A 15,300-nucleotide genomic window follows, 5' to 3' on the forward strand; every position below is an offset into this window, starting at 1 on the left:
GTGTGAGCTTGCTGCTGTCCTGGATCTAAACTTTTCCATGCCTGGGCCCTCTTGGCCCACTGGGGCGACCGCAGGGCTCTGAAAGCTCCTCCTATCTGGTCTTTTTGCTGTGGGTTGGTAGAGGAAGAAACCAGCTTACTTTCCTCAAATGGGCCAGAGCAGAGTAGGTGCCTGGGGCCTCTGCTTGCCCCCTCACTGTGCCCGGCTTCTTAAAGCTGCCTCTGGCTGGGCAGGCTCCCGCCTCTCTGTGAGACCCAGTCTGCCCATTGTTCTGACTCCTGCTGAGAGTCTGCCTCAGCCGGGAGGCCTTCCCCGGCTTCCCCAGTGCCATTACCCTCCGCTTCCTCTTCTGCACTCTATTGGGTACAATGCGGTTTCTGTGTTGTTGTTCTTTAGTCGCTGTGTCGTGTCCGACACCTTGTGACCCCGTGGACTGTAGCCCCCCAGGCTCCTCTGTCTGTGGGATTCTGCAGGCAAGAATACTGGAGTGGGTTGCCATTTCCTTCTCCAGGGGATCTTCCCGACCCAGGGATCGAACTCTGGTCTCCTGCTTGGCAAGCAGATTCTCTACCATTGCGCCATCAGGGAAGCCCTTGGTTTTTGTGTTAGTTCTTGACTCATCTCACCTCTGACTCTGAGCTGCTGGAAGGAACGGAAGGAGCAAAAATCGGAGAGGTAAAGTATACTCAGCCAGGTGCCATGGCCAGAATTATGAGCAGAACTGACTGAGTTGATTCCTCCTCACTGCATTGCCAAAGCAAGTGGAAGGCTTTCTGTAAAACCCTGAGATGAGCAGTTCTTTTAGAAATTATGAATGAGTTTAAATATATAAAAATACTATAATAAGCAGGCATATATCTACCATGGAGGTTACCAGATAATAATATTTTACCATATTTACCTTAAATACCTTATTTGTTTAATGAAACTTTCAGATTTGGAAGCAACTTAAATATCATTGACAGGTGAATTGAAAAAGAAGAGATGGTGTGTGTATATATACATATATATATATATGTATACATACACAATGGACTGTTACTCAGCCATAAAAAAGAATGAATTATTGCCATTTTCAGCAAGATGGATGGATCCAGAGATTATCATACTGAGTGAAGTAGGTCAGATGGAGAAAGATAAATATCATATGATATCACTTTTATGTGAAATCTGAAAAATAGTACAAATGAACTTATTTACAGAACAGAAACAAACTCACAGACATAGAAAACAAACTTACAGTTGCCAAAGGGAAAGGGGTGAGGGAGGGATAAATTGAGAGTATGAGGTTAACAGATGAACACTACTATATATAAAATAGATAAACAACAAAGATTTAGATAAACAACAAAACAGATAAACAACAAAAACTGCTGTATAGCACAGAGAACTATATTCAAAATCTTGTAATTAGCTGTGATGAAAAAGAATTTTTAAAAGGAATATATATACATTTATATGTATAACCAAGTCACTCTGTGTACACCTAAAACTAACACAATATTATAAATCACCTATACTTCAATTAAGAAAAAAACCCAAAAAATAAACTTTTAGGTACAGTTAAGGCTGTCCGTCTCCACTGGAGTCCCACTTTCCCCTTGAGGTCCCCACTTGCCTTTCTCATTGTGCAAATGGCCCTTTATCTGCATCCATGAATAGGGTTTAGGAGATTGGCAAGCTGCTGAATTGTATGTGAAATTGTATATGCACATCTTTTCTGCACACATCACAGCTATTCAGGAAATCCTCTTGACTCAGTCTTCCTGTGATCTCCACTGCTGCCACTGACCCACAAGCAGCCATTATCTGCACTTGGATCTTCTGCTCCCTATGGTGGTCACTGACATTGTAGAGTCTTAGCCGGATCCTCTTTACCCCTTTGCTCAAATCCCACTCATGGCTCCTGACTTAACTCAGAGTGAAAATCAAAGTCTTAGCAGCCCACAGGCCCTACGTAATATATTAATATGTCCTCCCAACTCCCCTGCTTCTCTGACTTTTCCCACCAAGGCTGCTTGCCTCTCTCTCCAGTCCAGCCACACTGTTCTCACTTTTCCTGTGCCCTGGGGCTGTTCCTTTTGGTTTCTACACTCTTTCTCCAGATACCCACATGGTGAAACCTCTCACATTCTTCAATTCTATGCTAACATTTCACTTTTCAATGTGGACAACCTAGCACATAGTATTTAAAAATATAGCTGAATTCCCACCAATCTCTCTCTTACTCTGCTTGAATTTTTCTTTTTCCATAGCACCTAATTTCTAGCAAATTGTATGTCTGCTTATTTACTACGTTCATTATTTCCTGCCTATCTTCTTCCTGTTAGAATGTAAGCTCCATGAGAGTAGAGATTTTTGTCTATTTTTGTCCATTAATGTTTCTTTGGTCTCTGCGATAGTACCTGGCACATACGTGAGCTTTAAGTATTTGTTGAATGATTAAGTAGATAACTGAATAAGAGCATTTCTTGCTGGAAAGTCCAGAATTTTTCATCAGATTTTCAAAAGTGTCTATGGCACAAAAGAGGTTAAGAACTACTGATACAGTAAAGCATCAAAAAATTGGCTGGAAATTTGTTGCTTGCCAGGTGGCCTGTCTAATGAAGCAGAAGGTCACAAGAGGGTTTTCTCTTTTTCCAGCTTGTGTTTCCCTGGAGAGCTACTGCTAACAGCTACTAGGATCTCCTTCCCCAAGACTGGTGGTGAGGCTCCCTGCACCCAGCCCTGGTCTGGCTGAGGTAGTGAGCCAGTGGGGCATTGCTGGAGAGTGGGGCAGGAAATCAGGCAGTGGGCTAGTTCCAGAGAAGCTGTAATTTTCTTTACTCCTTCTGTGTCTGGGGGCAGAGGCCAAATGTGGCCACAGCCTCCTGAACTTCCTTGGAGGAGCTAGGCAAGATGCCCAGACCAACAGAAGCTGCTTCCTGCCTTCCAGCCTTCAAGTCTAGGCAACGAGTAAGACCAGGAAATCTTGCTCCAGGTAGGAGCCCCAACCAGGGAGACAAGATACTGGCCTGTGATACAGAGAGAGATAGTAGGAGAGTAGGGGGAACCTGGAAAGCAAAATGATACCAAAGGCCATCTGGAGGTGATAATGGGAGTGAGTTGGAGGTGAGTCAGTCAGCTCTCAGGGCAGTTAAAAGACAAGCGGGTAATTGTGGGTGCAGTCGGCGGGTCACACACAGAAAATGAGGAACAAGTGGTTAATTGGGCCCACAAGCCCAGGATCCCGCCTGTAATTAGCAAATTGCAGGCCTTTGATATTTGCTTTGGTAACAACTTGTGTAGTAAATTGCAGGGAGGAAAACTGCACCCCCAGCCTGGGAGGTGGTCCTGCGTCTGTGCTCCTTGAACTGTCTTCTCACAAACTTGTAGGCAGCACAAACATGAACATACCCCCAGCACTGGGAAGGAGGGGGTTTACCTTACACCTTTCTGCAGGCTGACAGCAGCCTGTGATATGTTCTCTTTTCCCCTTTACCTCTTGCTTAAATTTTCACCAACCCAGGGCTGAAGTTGAGGCCTGGCTTCCTGGTATATATTCCCAGTGTTCACATGTTGATTCCTAAGTTCCCTTAAACCACAGCCCCTGATGCAGAGCTCCTCTGGCCAGAGATATGAATGGCCTTGGGGAGTTCCCATGCAAGTGCCATAGTAAGGGAGGAGGAAGAATTTGGTTCCAGTGTTGTTGAAATTTTGTCCATGAAGATGCTAGTCCCTGATCAGAGAATGGCTTTCAAAGACTTCAGATCTGTATTTACTTCTGCCAGTTTTTGTGAGGTTCTGACAAAAATGAAAATAAAAAATATGGGAAAATTGCATTGGGATTGTCATGGCAAAAGCTTATCAATTGCCACAGAGGCAGAGAGACTGGTGATCACAAGTAATGGAGCACTATGAGAAAGTATCAAGAGATCTGGGTTTGATTTTGGGCTCTCTACTGACTCTTTGTTGGATCTTGTCCAGTTTCTTAAATACTTGTGTATCATCTCTGTCATTTATGGGTCTGTTTTTATGGACTGATTTTTCCCTTGTTTATGGGTGAACATATTCATGCTTCTTTATAAGTCTAGTAATTTTTTATTAGATGGTAGACATTGTGGAGTTATACTGTTAAGTATTTGGACTTTGCTGCTTTCTTTTAATGAGTGCTAGACTTTGTTTTGGCTGAAAGTTAATTTACTCATGAGATAGTTTGATCCCTTTGAGCTTTGCTGTTCAGGGTCCAATAGCTTTGCTATTCCTTCACTCCAGGAATAGTTCAGGATCTCTACTCAAGTATGACTCCCCTGGGCTCTCCATTGATTGCCCAAGGGATCATTAAGAACTCTCTATTTTGTTTGGTACACAACCATTTCCACCTTGTGAGAACTCTGGGTTGTTCAGCTTACTATTCTCTGGTCATTTGTTTTGCCTCATTTTGTAAAGTTTCACCTTATACATACACATAATAATTCTCAACAGACTCAAGAGGATATTTCCACAGACTTATGATGTTCTTTTCCTGTGTATCGCCCCTCTTTTGTGAAACTGTGATCCTCAACTCCTAGCCTCTTCAGCTTCCCCAGGCTCTGGCTTCTGTCTCCTCTGCTTATCAAAGCTTACAGACTGTGATCATAATTTCCAGATGGGAATTGCCTCCAAGCATAAATCCAGAGTTATTTTAAGGCTCATCTCAGTGATCCTTTCTCTCAGGGATCAGTTTTATACTGCCTATTTCCCAATGTCTTAAAGCAGTTGTAATCCAGTCAAGCCTAGAAGCTGACATCTTGCTATGTTAGTAAAGCAGCTTCTCCAAGTCAGTTTTTATTTATGCTAAAAATACTATTATTGTTACAATAATATTTTCTTCAAAAGTTAATTACAATAACTAAAATACACAATAGTCTGAAATAATGTAAAGTGATGTATATAATAAGCAATGAAACATAAAACAAGAACAGTTAATAAACACTCGTTCTATTTTTACTTTCCATTGACACCAACAGTATGAATGGATTTGGCATTTTTATGAAATTATATAATTTTATAACTACAAGGAATGTACCTCAGAGACACTGAGTTGGTCCAAATGCCCCATTTTACATGAACAGACTAAGGCTTCATGAGTAACAAGTGGTTTTCCCAAGACCTTTTGGCCAATGAGCAGAAGAATGAGACTGTCACTCAGGTGTCCTGGCTTCCCAGTCTGTGACACATCCATTCATCCAACTCACATTTAGTGAATATTTACTAACTTCAGAGCACTGAACTAACTGCTGTATTGCCTCTGTATCATGTTCTGGTTTGCAAAAATGTATAAAAATTGATTTGGGGACATTATAGCAGATTCAATAAGTCAGCATATAATTTTGGACTCTCAAGAGTAAATCTGCCTGGCATTAATTAGGGCAGCCGAGAAATATCAATAACCTCAGATATGCAGATGACCCCACCCTTATGGCAGAAAGTGAAGAGGAATTAAAAAGCCTCTTGATAAAAGTGAAAGAGGAGAGTGAAAAAGTTGGCTTAAAGCTCAACATTCAGAAAACTAAGATCATGACATCTGGTCCCATCACTTCATGGGAAATAGATGGGAAACAGTGGAAGCAGTGTCAGACTTTATTTTGGGGGCTCCAAAATCACTGCAGATGGTGATTGCAGCCATGATATTAAAAGACACTTACTCCTTGGAAGGAAAGTTATGATCAACCTAGATAGCATATTAAAAAGCAGAGACATTACTTTGCCAACAAAGGTCCGTCTAGTCAAGGCTATGGTTTTTCCAGTGGTCATGTATGGATGTGAGAGTTGGACTGTGAAGAAAGCTGAGCACTGAAGAATTGATGCTTTTGAACTGTGGTGTTGAGAAAGACTCCTGAGAGTCCCTTGGACTGCAAGGAGATCCAACCAGTCCATCCTAAAGGAGATGAGTCCTGGGTGTTCATTGGAAGGACTGATGCTGAAGCTGAAACTCCAATACTTTGGCCATCTCATGTGAAGAGTAGACTCTTTGGAAAAGACCCTGATGGTGGGAGGAATTGAGGGCAGGAGGAGAAGGGGATGACAGAGGATGAGATGACTGTATGGCATCATCGACTCGATGGGCATGAGTTTGAGTAAACTCCGGGAGTTTGTGATGGACAGGGAGGCCTGGCGTGCTGCGATTCATGGGGTCGCAAAGAGTTGGATACGACTGAGCGACTGAACTGAACTGAACACTGTCCAAAGTACAGAAATGTGAAATGCTCCTCGCGTTCAACTCCCATGGGATATTCCATTGTAGTCCCTTAGACATATGAACATGTCAGGTAATTACTTTGGTTTTATGACTTTGTCTGTCATAATGTTAGGGAAACTAAGAATTTACTCTGCATGCCACCATGCCAGTGATCCAATCCAAAGATGGACAATAAAACTTTAAGGAAGGTGATCAGTAAGTTGTAAAATGTGAAAAGAGCTCCATATACAGTGTCAGGAGGCAGGGGTTCTACGCCTAGTTTGTTACTTCTCTTCTCTGGGCCTAGATTTTCCTGACTGTAAAATAAGCCCAATAGACGGGATGACCTACAACGTCTACTCCAGGTTGGAGATCTTAACACCTGAAGCTCTACCTGGAGCTACCCCTACTGAGAAGCATGATGAAGCTGGGGAGTGGTGGTGAGTAGGAGCGGAGTGTGGAAGTGGAAGATGTGGGAAGCATTCTAAACTCAAAGGGCAACATGAGCCAAGGTGACCAAGCATGGATCTGGCTACCTTGGGTTTTGTAATCTGATGGATTGCTGGAACATAGAAAACAACGTGAATACCCATGAGGAAGCATCCACCTGCAAATGAAGGAGACATGGGTTCGATTCCTGGGTTGGAAGATGCCCTGGAGGAGGAAATGGTAACCCATTCCAGTATTTGTTGCCTGGAGAATTCCATGGACAGAGAAGCCTGGCAGGCTACAGTCCATAGGGTCCAAAGAGTTGGACCTGACTGAGCGTGTGCGCGCACACACACACGCACGCACGCACGCACGCACGCACGCATGCACGCACACACACATACTTTCCTCTTAAGATTACCACTGAAATAAGGACAGAAAATTTCAATATATTATATAGAACTCCACTCTTCTCCTAGAAAATGGTCAGGGTTTTATAGATTTCTGGTTTGCAAAATACCAGTGAAAGGAGATAGTGGTAAATGAAATGGGACATGTTGATCAGGAGGAGATTATAGACAGCCTTGAACATCAGGCTCAAGGATTAGTCATTTATTCTGTAGGTTGTGGGGAAAGATTGAACATTTATGGGCAAAGGCTTATATGATCAGATCTGTGTTTCAGCTTTCTGGTTATAGTACGGAGGATGAACGGAGAACAGGGGAGTTGAGACAGAAAGACTGGCCAGGAGGCTGGCACAATAGCCCGAGTGACAAAGGATGAAGGATGAAAGAATGAGTTCCTTATCAGAGAGTAAGAACAGTGTTCATGAAAAAACACTGAGGATGAAGACCAGTTGGGGCCTTTCTACTGACAGACATGGGGTGAGGGAGGAGTCCACATTGCTTCCCCATGTTCTAGCCCATTGGATGGAGTGACTGGTGATGTAGTCACCCCAGAGCCAGAGCAACAATAGAAAGGGGCTTGGTAGCTACCAACAGTATTTTTCAGAGAACTAGAACAAATAATTTCACAATTTGTATGGAAATACAAAAAACCTCGAATAGCCAAAGCAATCTTGAGAAAGAAGAATGGAACTGGAAGAATCAACCTGCCTGACTTCAGTCTCTACTACAAAGCCACAGTCATCAAGACAGTGTGGTACTGGCACAAAGACAGAAATATAGATCAATGAAACAAAATAGAAAGCCCAGAGATAAATCCACACACCTATGGACACCTTATCTTTGACAAAGGAAGCAAAAATATACAATGGATAAAAGACAATCTCTTTAACAAACTGGTCAACCACTTGTAAAAGAATAAAACTAGAACACTCTCTAACACCATACACAAAAATAAACTCAAAATGGATTAAAGATCTAAATGTAAGACCAGAAACTATAAAACCCCTAGAGGAAAACATAGAGAAAACACTCTCTGACATAAACCACAGCAAGATCCTCTATGACCCACCTCCCAGAATATTGGAAATAAAAGCAAAAATAAACAAATGGGACCTAATTAAAATTAAAAGCTTTTGCACAACAAAGAAAACTATAAGCAAGGTGAAAAGACAGCCCTCAGATTGGGAGAAAATAATAGCAAATGAAGCAACGGACAAAGAATTAATCTCAAAAATATATAAGCAACTCCTGCAGCTCAGTTCCAGAAAAATAAAAGACCCAATCAAAAAGTGGGCCAAAGAACTAAACAGACATTTCTCCAAAGAAGACATACAGATGGCTAACAAACACATGAAAAGATGCTGAACATCACTCATTATCAGAGAAATGCAAATCAAAACCACAATGAGGTACCATTACACGCCAGTCAGAATGGCTGCTATCCAAAAGTCTACAAGCAATAAATGCTGGAGAGGGTGTGGAGAAAAGGGAACCCTCTTACACTGTTGGTGGGAATGCAAACTAGTACAGCCACTATGGAGAACAGTGTGGAGATTCCTTAAAAAACTGGAAATATAACTGCCATATGACCCAGCAATCCCGCTGCTGGGCATACACACTGAGGAAACCAGAATTGAAAGAGACACGTGTACCCCAATGTTCATTGCAGCACTGTTTGTAATAGCCAGGACATGGAAGCAACCTAGATACCCATCAGCAGACGAATGGATAAGAAAGCTGTGGTACATATACACCATGGAATATTACTCAGTTATTAAAAAGAATACATTTGAATCAGTTCTAGTGAGGTGGATGAAACTGGAGCCTATTATACAGAGTGAAGTCAATCAGAAAGAAAAACGCCAATACAGTATACTAATGCATATATATGGAATTTAGAAAGATGGTAACGATAACCCTATATGTGAGACAGCAAGAAAGACACAGATGTATAGAACAGTCTTTTGGACTCTGTGGGAGAGGGCGAGGGCGGGATGATATGGGAGAATGGCATTGAAACATGTAAATTATCATATGTGAAATGAATCGCCAGTCCAGGTTCGATGCATGATACAGGATGCTCGGGGCTGGTGCACTGGGATGACCCAGAGGGATGGGATGGGGAGGGAGGTGGGAGGGGGGTTCAGGATGGGGAACACATGTACACCCATGGCAGATTCAAGTCAATGTATGGCAAAACCAATACAATGTTGTAAAGTAAAATAAATAAATAAATTAATTAAAAAAAAAAGAAAAGGGTTTGGTAAAAAGATAAATTTGGGTGCTCATTTGGTTCATTCTGAGTTTCTTTTATGGTAAAATAAGGATGAGTGCATGTATATCTTAGAGTTTTTGTAAGGACTGATGGATTAGTATACATGAAAGTGCCTAGGACATGTAAGTCTATCCATCCATCTATTCATTAAATCTGTGCAAATATGGAGGGAAATTATTAGTTCAACTGGGACCATATCAAACATTTCAAATTCACTTTGAGTAAAGAGATCATGGCTGAGAGGATCTCTATAGGATTGGACCATTCTACTCCCAGATGCTAGGCTGGGCCACAGTTCAAGGCCAGGAAGTTGTTTTTGGCAACAACAGATGCCTTTCTTTCCCTTCCTTTCATGACCAACCTCCCACTGCAATCTATTTCTAGGTCTCTAATTCTAATGCAGTAAATGACAAAAGAAAGAAGAACACAAACATAAAATTGATGAGTGTACTTTCTTGGTGGCCTCCTCTGAGGACACACCTGTGCTAGGCATCCATCCACAGAAGTGTAGGAAACTGTTACTTGGACTCTTCTCCAGGATTGGACAGTAACATCAGAATTGGGTGACCCAGACAAGGGTGGCTTTGCCTTGGGAGATGCAGACACTTTGGGAGGTGAGAGTGCCCCATTGAGCCTAAGATCAGCTGCAGATCTTCTATGTGATGAGCAACAACAGGCACTATTTCTCAGGCTTTTGATCCTTGCTCAATTTGCACATTGCTCAAAATGAGCCAAACCCTTCCACTCTGGCCTCCTCCCTTTTTCTTGACTCCCAGGGACCAGCCTCTTGAGCAGGTGAGAGCCTTCACTCAGCCCTTTCGTCATGACTGCACTGCTGTTTGCCAGCCATGCAAAACAGAAGCAGGGAGCACTGTCAGGAAAGCAGGGATTTTAGCCCTGCCAGATCCCTCATTTCCTGGTTCCTTCCCCACCCAAGGTCACAAAACCCCTGGCAAAGCAGCTGCAGCTACAGTCTCAGATTTAGAGAAAGCCTGCAGGCGCTGACTCCCCTTCTTGGCTTCTAACCCAAGCTGGATGTTGTACTTTTAAACACTCAGCCATGGAGGGGTTGGGCCCAAGTCCTTTCCCCTCGAATCTGAGTATGCTTGTGACTGCTTTGATAAGTAGTATGGCAGAAGTCATATTTTGTTCCTCTTAATCTAGGTCATCAAAAACCATGTAGCTTCTACCTTGTTCACTGGAGACTTAGTTCTCTGATCAACAGTCCCTGCTGAGCCCAGCCTTGCAGCCATGTCCACCCATGAGCCTGCCATGCGTGTGAAGCCATCTCAGACCCTTCAGACCAGCTCACCTGCCAGCTAAGTACCTCCAAGCAACCATAGTTGGTGCCCAGCCTGAATTCCTGATCCACAAGAGCTATGAGATAATAAAGTGGTTGTTGTAACCTACCAGATTTTCGGGTAGTTTGATATGCAGCAATAGGTGACTAGAACACTAGACATAAATAGAAGAAACTTTGCAGATGGCTTTTGACAGCTTTTTGATTTCATGTGATTTGCCCTATCCATCTGCTTCTGACCATGACAATTCCATTTTGCTTGAAACTTGGATCACATTACCTCTTAACTGAGTCAAAACTTCACCTGGGTTCACAGACAGGTCCCTGGGCCACAGTAAAGGTTTCACGCTTGCCAGTGCAGGTTTGGTTGTCATTAAATGTCCACTCCAGTTATTCCAACACAGCCCTGCATACTGCCTTCATACAAAAGATTTGCAGAAATTCGAAGTGTGGCTGCACAAGTCATTTTCTATGGATTCTGAGAAACAACGTGGAGACACTTTCTCACCATCTTCACATGCACTTTTCTTCACTTCACTTTTCTTGCCTTGTACCTGCCTTCACATGTGGAGTACAGGATTTTCAGGTGGCGAGTTTTCTCCCCTGTTACCATCATTCTTGTCCTTACATTCCAGAAGCCTCTTTTTCAACCTTGATTTGGGGGGAAGTTCCCGGTTTCCTGAGTGAGGTTTAAGTATGAGAGTAGGGGTGGGCTGTGTCCCCATGGTCAAGCGACATGCTTATATGCGCTCTTCTTGCAGTATGCCAACAGGACAGGTGTGGGCCTGGAGTCAGAAGGATGTGGGTTCCGTCCTGAGCTCTACCACATACAAGCTGTGTAACCCTAGAGTAGTTTCTTAATCTCCTTCAGTCTTAGTGTTCTCATTAATCAAAAGGAGACAGTTTTCACCATTTTCACAGGAAATTTGAGGCTATCTTAGTTTGGGTTTGGCCGGAAGCAGATCCTGAGATGAAGATGTGAACGCAGATGGTATATTTGGGAGGCAGAGGGAATGCAGGCAAGAAGCGTGGGCAGTAGATGGGGAAGGGAAGGCAATCAGTTAGTGGTTCATGTCAAGTCAGTTACCACTGGGGACAGCTGCAGCTTGATCCCAACAGAGACAGTCTTGGAAAATATAAAACACATGCCCTGAAAATTATTCTCCCCGAGGGGCAAGGGAGTTGGGGTATTTAAACACTGATTCCTCTCAATCTATTGGCTGAAGGCTGTTCCCCAGAGGGGGTTAATTTCCCAGAGAGAACAAATGTGCCAGCTCAAGTGGACAGCTCCATTCTGCAAAAAACCCTCAGGCCCAGAGACACTGATCCTGGAAGTTTGATGTTTTCTGGAGCATACTTAAAGGATGAAGTTGAAGGGTTATAGGCTGTGCTGTGATAGCATCAGTTAGAGGGGATTGAACAAGATGTGTATAAAAAGCTGGGCTACAGCAGACATCTAACACATACCAGCTTATTTCTCCCCTTCCTTCATCTCATTGGCCCACAGTGACCTTTGCCTTCTCTTGTCTTTATTGAATACTTAGGTAATTGGGTACTTGATATGTACTGTTTTGGGCTTCCTAGGTGGCATAGCTGTGAAGAATCCACCTGCCAACCCAGGAGATATGGGGTCGATCCCTAGAATGGGAAGATCCTCTGGAGAAATAAATGGAGCTCACTCCAGTATCCTTGCCTGGGAAATCCCATGAACAGAGCCTAGTGGGCTACCGTTCATGGGGTCACGAGTTTGACATGACTTAGCTACTAAACAACAAGAACAAAGTACTGGTTTAGCCACTGATAGCTTGTCCTTCAGATAAATACTAGTAATGCAGCAAAAATCAGCTCCTCCCATTTCTTACACTTTGTTGTGTCTCCTATAGTACCCAGCATAGCAAGAAATATATGGTAGATACTAAGTAGTACATACTAGTCAGACAACAGAGGCCAGACCACCTTGGTTGATAATGGGAAGGGCTTGCACAGGTCTGGTGGAGTAACATGTTAACGTGACACTTTAACATAGAGAGTTAATGTAGATAAACCTTAGTACTGATGCCAGGGACGATTCATTATGTAGTTGATTGTTCCCTTTTTATTTGTGGTAGCCTCCATCATGAGTTAAAGACAGCAATCATTCTTGGAGGAGACAAAGGAAAGGAAAAATAATATGTTCTGAGAAAACAGTTTTCTCATTCTGCTTTACTTTCCCCAATTATTGGGAAACAAACTGGTAATCCCGTTACCTTCCACCTGGCTTATGTGACAATATTTAGACACTGGTCTTGGCTGTGCAGTGTGTAGGTTATGGGGCAATGGACAATTTACTACAGGCACTCTCATAATTTATATGTATCAATTCTTGTGATACATGTATGAAGGAGATTTTATGTCCATTTAATAGATGAGAAAATTAAGGTGCAGAGAGATTCAGGCAACCTGCACAAAGTCATATGGGTATTCAGTGGCAGAGCCAGGATTTAATCAGCTTGTCTGCTCCAGTGGCCATCAGGATGGATGCTCATACCCTTTGTTCTAAATTAACTGTGGAATAGCAGAGTGTCTGTGTCCTGAACCATTTTCTCTTTCAGCATCAGGGTTCATTAAGCAAATTCTTATATATGGTTATTTGGAAATTAGTACTGATGAATTCAATATTGCTCTCTGTATACCTTCTCCTTTATCTCTAATATGTCCATCGTGATCAGAAGTTCACCGTAGAGCTCAGCTGGATGGAGAATGATTGCCTAGTCACATTTGCTCTGAAGAGCCTGATTCTTGGGGAGCAAAGGATGTACGTGAGTGAGTCAGAAGACATGGATTCCTATATAGCTGGAGATTCCGTGAGGGGTGATAAGATGGTCTGAGCTTGTAGTAAGGTGACCAGCTGTCCCAGTGTGCCTGGGACTGAGGGATTTCATGGATACTTACTTTAAGTGCTAAAACTGTGATAGTCCTGGGGAAATCAAAAAGATGGGTCACCCTAACTCATATGCCAAAGTATTAAATAAGGAATTTGTTTTTAACCAGAACACAAGAAAGAAGAGCTCTATAAAAGCTCTTGTAAGAAGATTTTCGAGGCGCTAAGAGGAAAGCTTCTAGATGTATCACAAAGGTCAAATTTCTGAGACTTAATAAGAAGCTCCAGTGAAAGAAAATCTGAGCTAAAAGAACTGGAGTCCCATTGATGAACTTTATGCTGTGTGACTTAGGAAATTTTGCTAACCTCTCTGAGCTTCAGTTTGCTCACCTGAGAAGTGGAGAGGAGAGCCCTATCCTGTTTTAGTCACAGGGGCTGTGGCTATCACTATGAGACCTAATGGAATTGAAAAACTACTCACTTGCAGACTCTCTCCATAGTCCCCTTAGGATGACTAAGGCTGCCATGAACAGTTTCCTTGGAATACAGTAAGTTCTGGTCATATTGATGAATATGTGGGAGGTCAGTCGCATGAGGAAATATGACATCTCCATACACAACTCTGAGACCACGCAGACAGAGTCATAGGATCCTGTCCACTGAGAGACCAGCCACAGTTCAGCTGGTACCTAAGAAGGCATCGATCTCTTCCAAGGTCAAGGTCTGGATATTGTATATTGATTAAAATGAAACATGCAAGTCATTAGAACACTTAGATCCCAAGACTCTAAAGATTTGCTTGCCTCTCCTCTGCCCGCCTCTAACATTGTTCCTGTGACCTGGGTCAACTGCTAGGAAACCTGGACTCGGATTTTACCTGCAGTGCTGCCCTTCGTGCAGGGCACAGTGGTCCTTTTATTACTTTAGTCTTGTGCTGTGCTTCCTTCCTTCCTGCTAACCTCTGTTGTGGTCTTGACTCTAGTCAAGACTTGGCTCTGGACCCAGCCTCTCTCATCTGCTTTTTCCAGAATGAGATCTATGGATGTGGGGCCTTGAAAGTTGGGTCATATGACTGGGGCTCTACTAGATTTGGGTGTGCCTGAGTCTCCTCTTATGGCAGAAAGCAAAGAACTAAAGAACCTCTTAATGAATGTAAAAGAGAAGAGTGAAAAAGTTGGCTTAAAACTCAACATTCAGAAAACTAAGATCGTGGCATCTGGTCCCATCACTTCATGGCAAATAAATGGGGAAACAATGGAAACAGTGAGAGACTATTGTTTTGGGCTTCAAAATCACAGCAAATGGTGACTGCAGCCATGAAATTAAAAGATGCTTGGTCCTTGGAAGAAAAGCTATGACCAACCCGGACAGCATATTAAAAAGCAGAGACATTACTTTGCCAACAGAGGTCCATTTAGTCAAAGGAAATGGTAACCCACTCCAGTATTCTTGCCTGGAGAATTCCATGGACAGAGGAGCCTGGTAGGCTACAGTCCACGGTGTCACAAAGAGTCGGACACGACTGAGTGACTTCACTTTCACTTTTACTTTTATGGTTTTTCCAGTAGCCATGTATGGATGTGAGAGTTGGACTATAAAGAAAGCTGAGCACTAAAGAATTGATGCCTTTTTTTTTTCATTTATTTTTATTAGTTGGAGGCTGATTACTTTACAGAATTGATGCTTTTGAACTGTGGTATTGGAGAAGACTCTTGAGAGTCCCTTGGACTGCAAGGGGTTACAACCAGTCCATCCTAAAGGAAATCAGTCCTGAATATTCATTGGAAGGACTGATGCTGAAGCTGAAACTCGAATACTTTGGCCACCTGA

Source organism: Cervus canadensis, chromosome 7 (genome assembly GCF_019320065.1).
Source record: "Cervus canadensis isolate Bull #8, Minnesota chromosome 7, ASM1932006v1, whole genome shotgun sequence".
NCBI classification, from domain to species: Eukaryota; Metazoa; Chordata; class Mammalia; order Artiodactyla; family Cervidae; genus Cervus; species Cervus canadensis.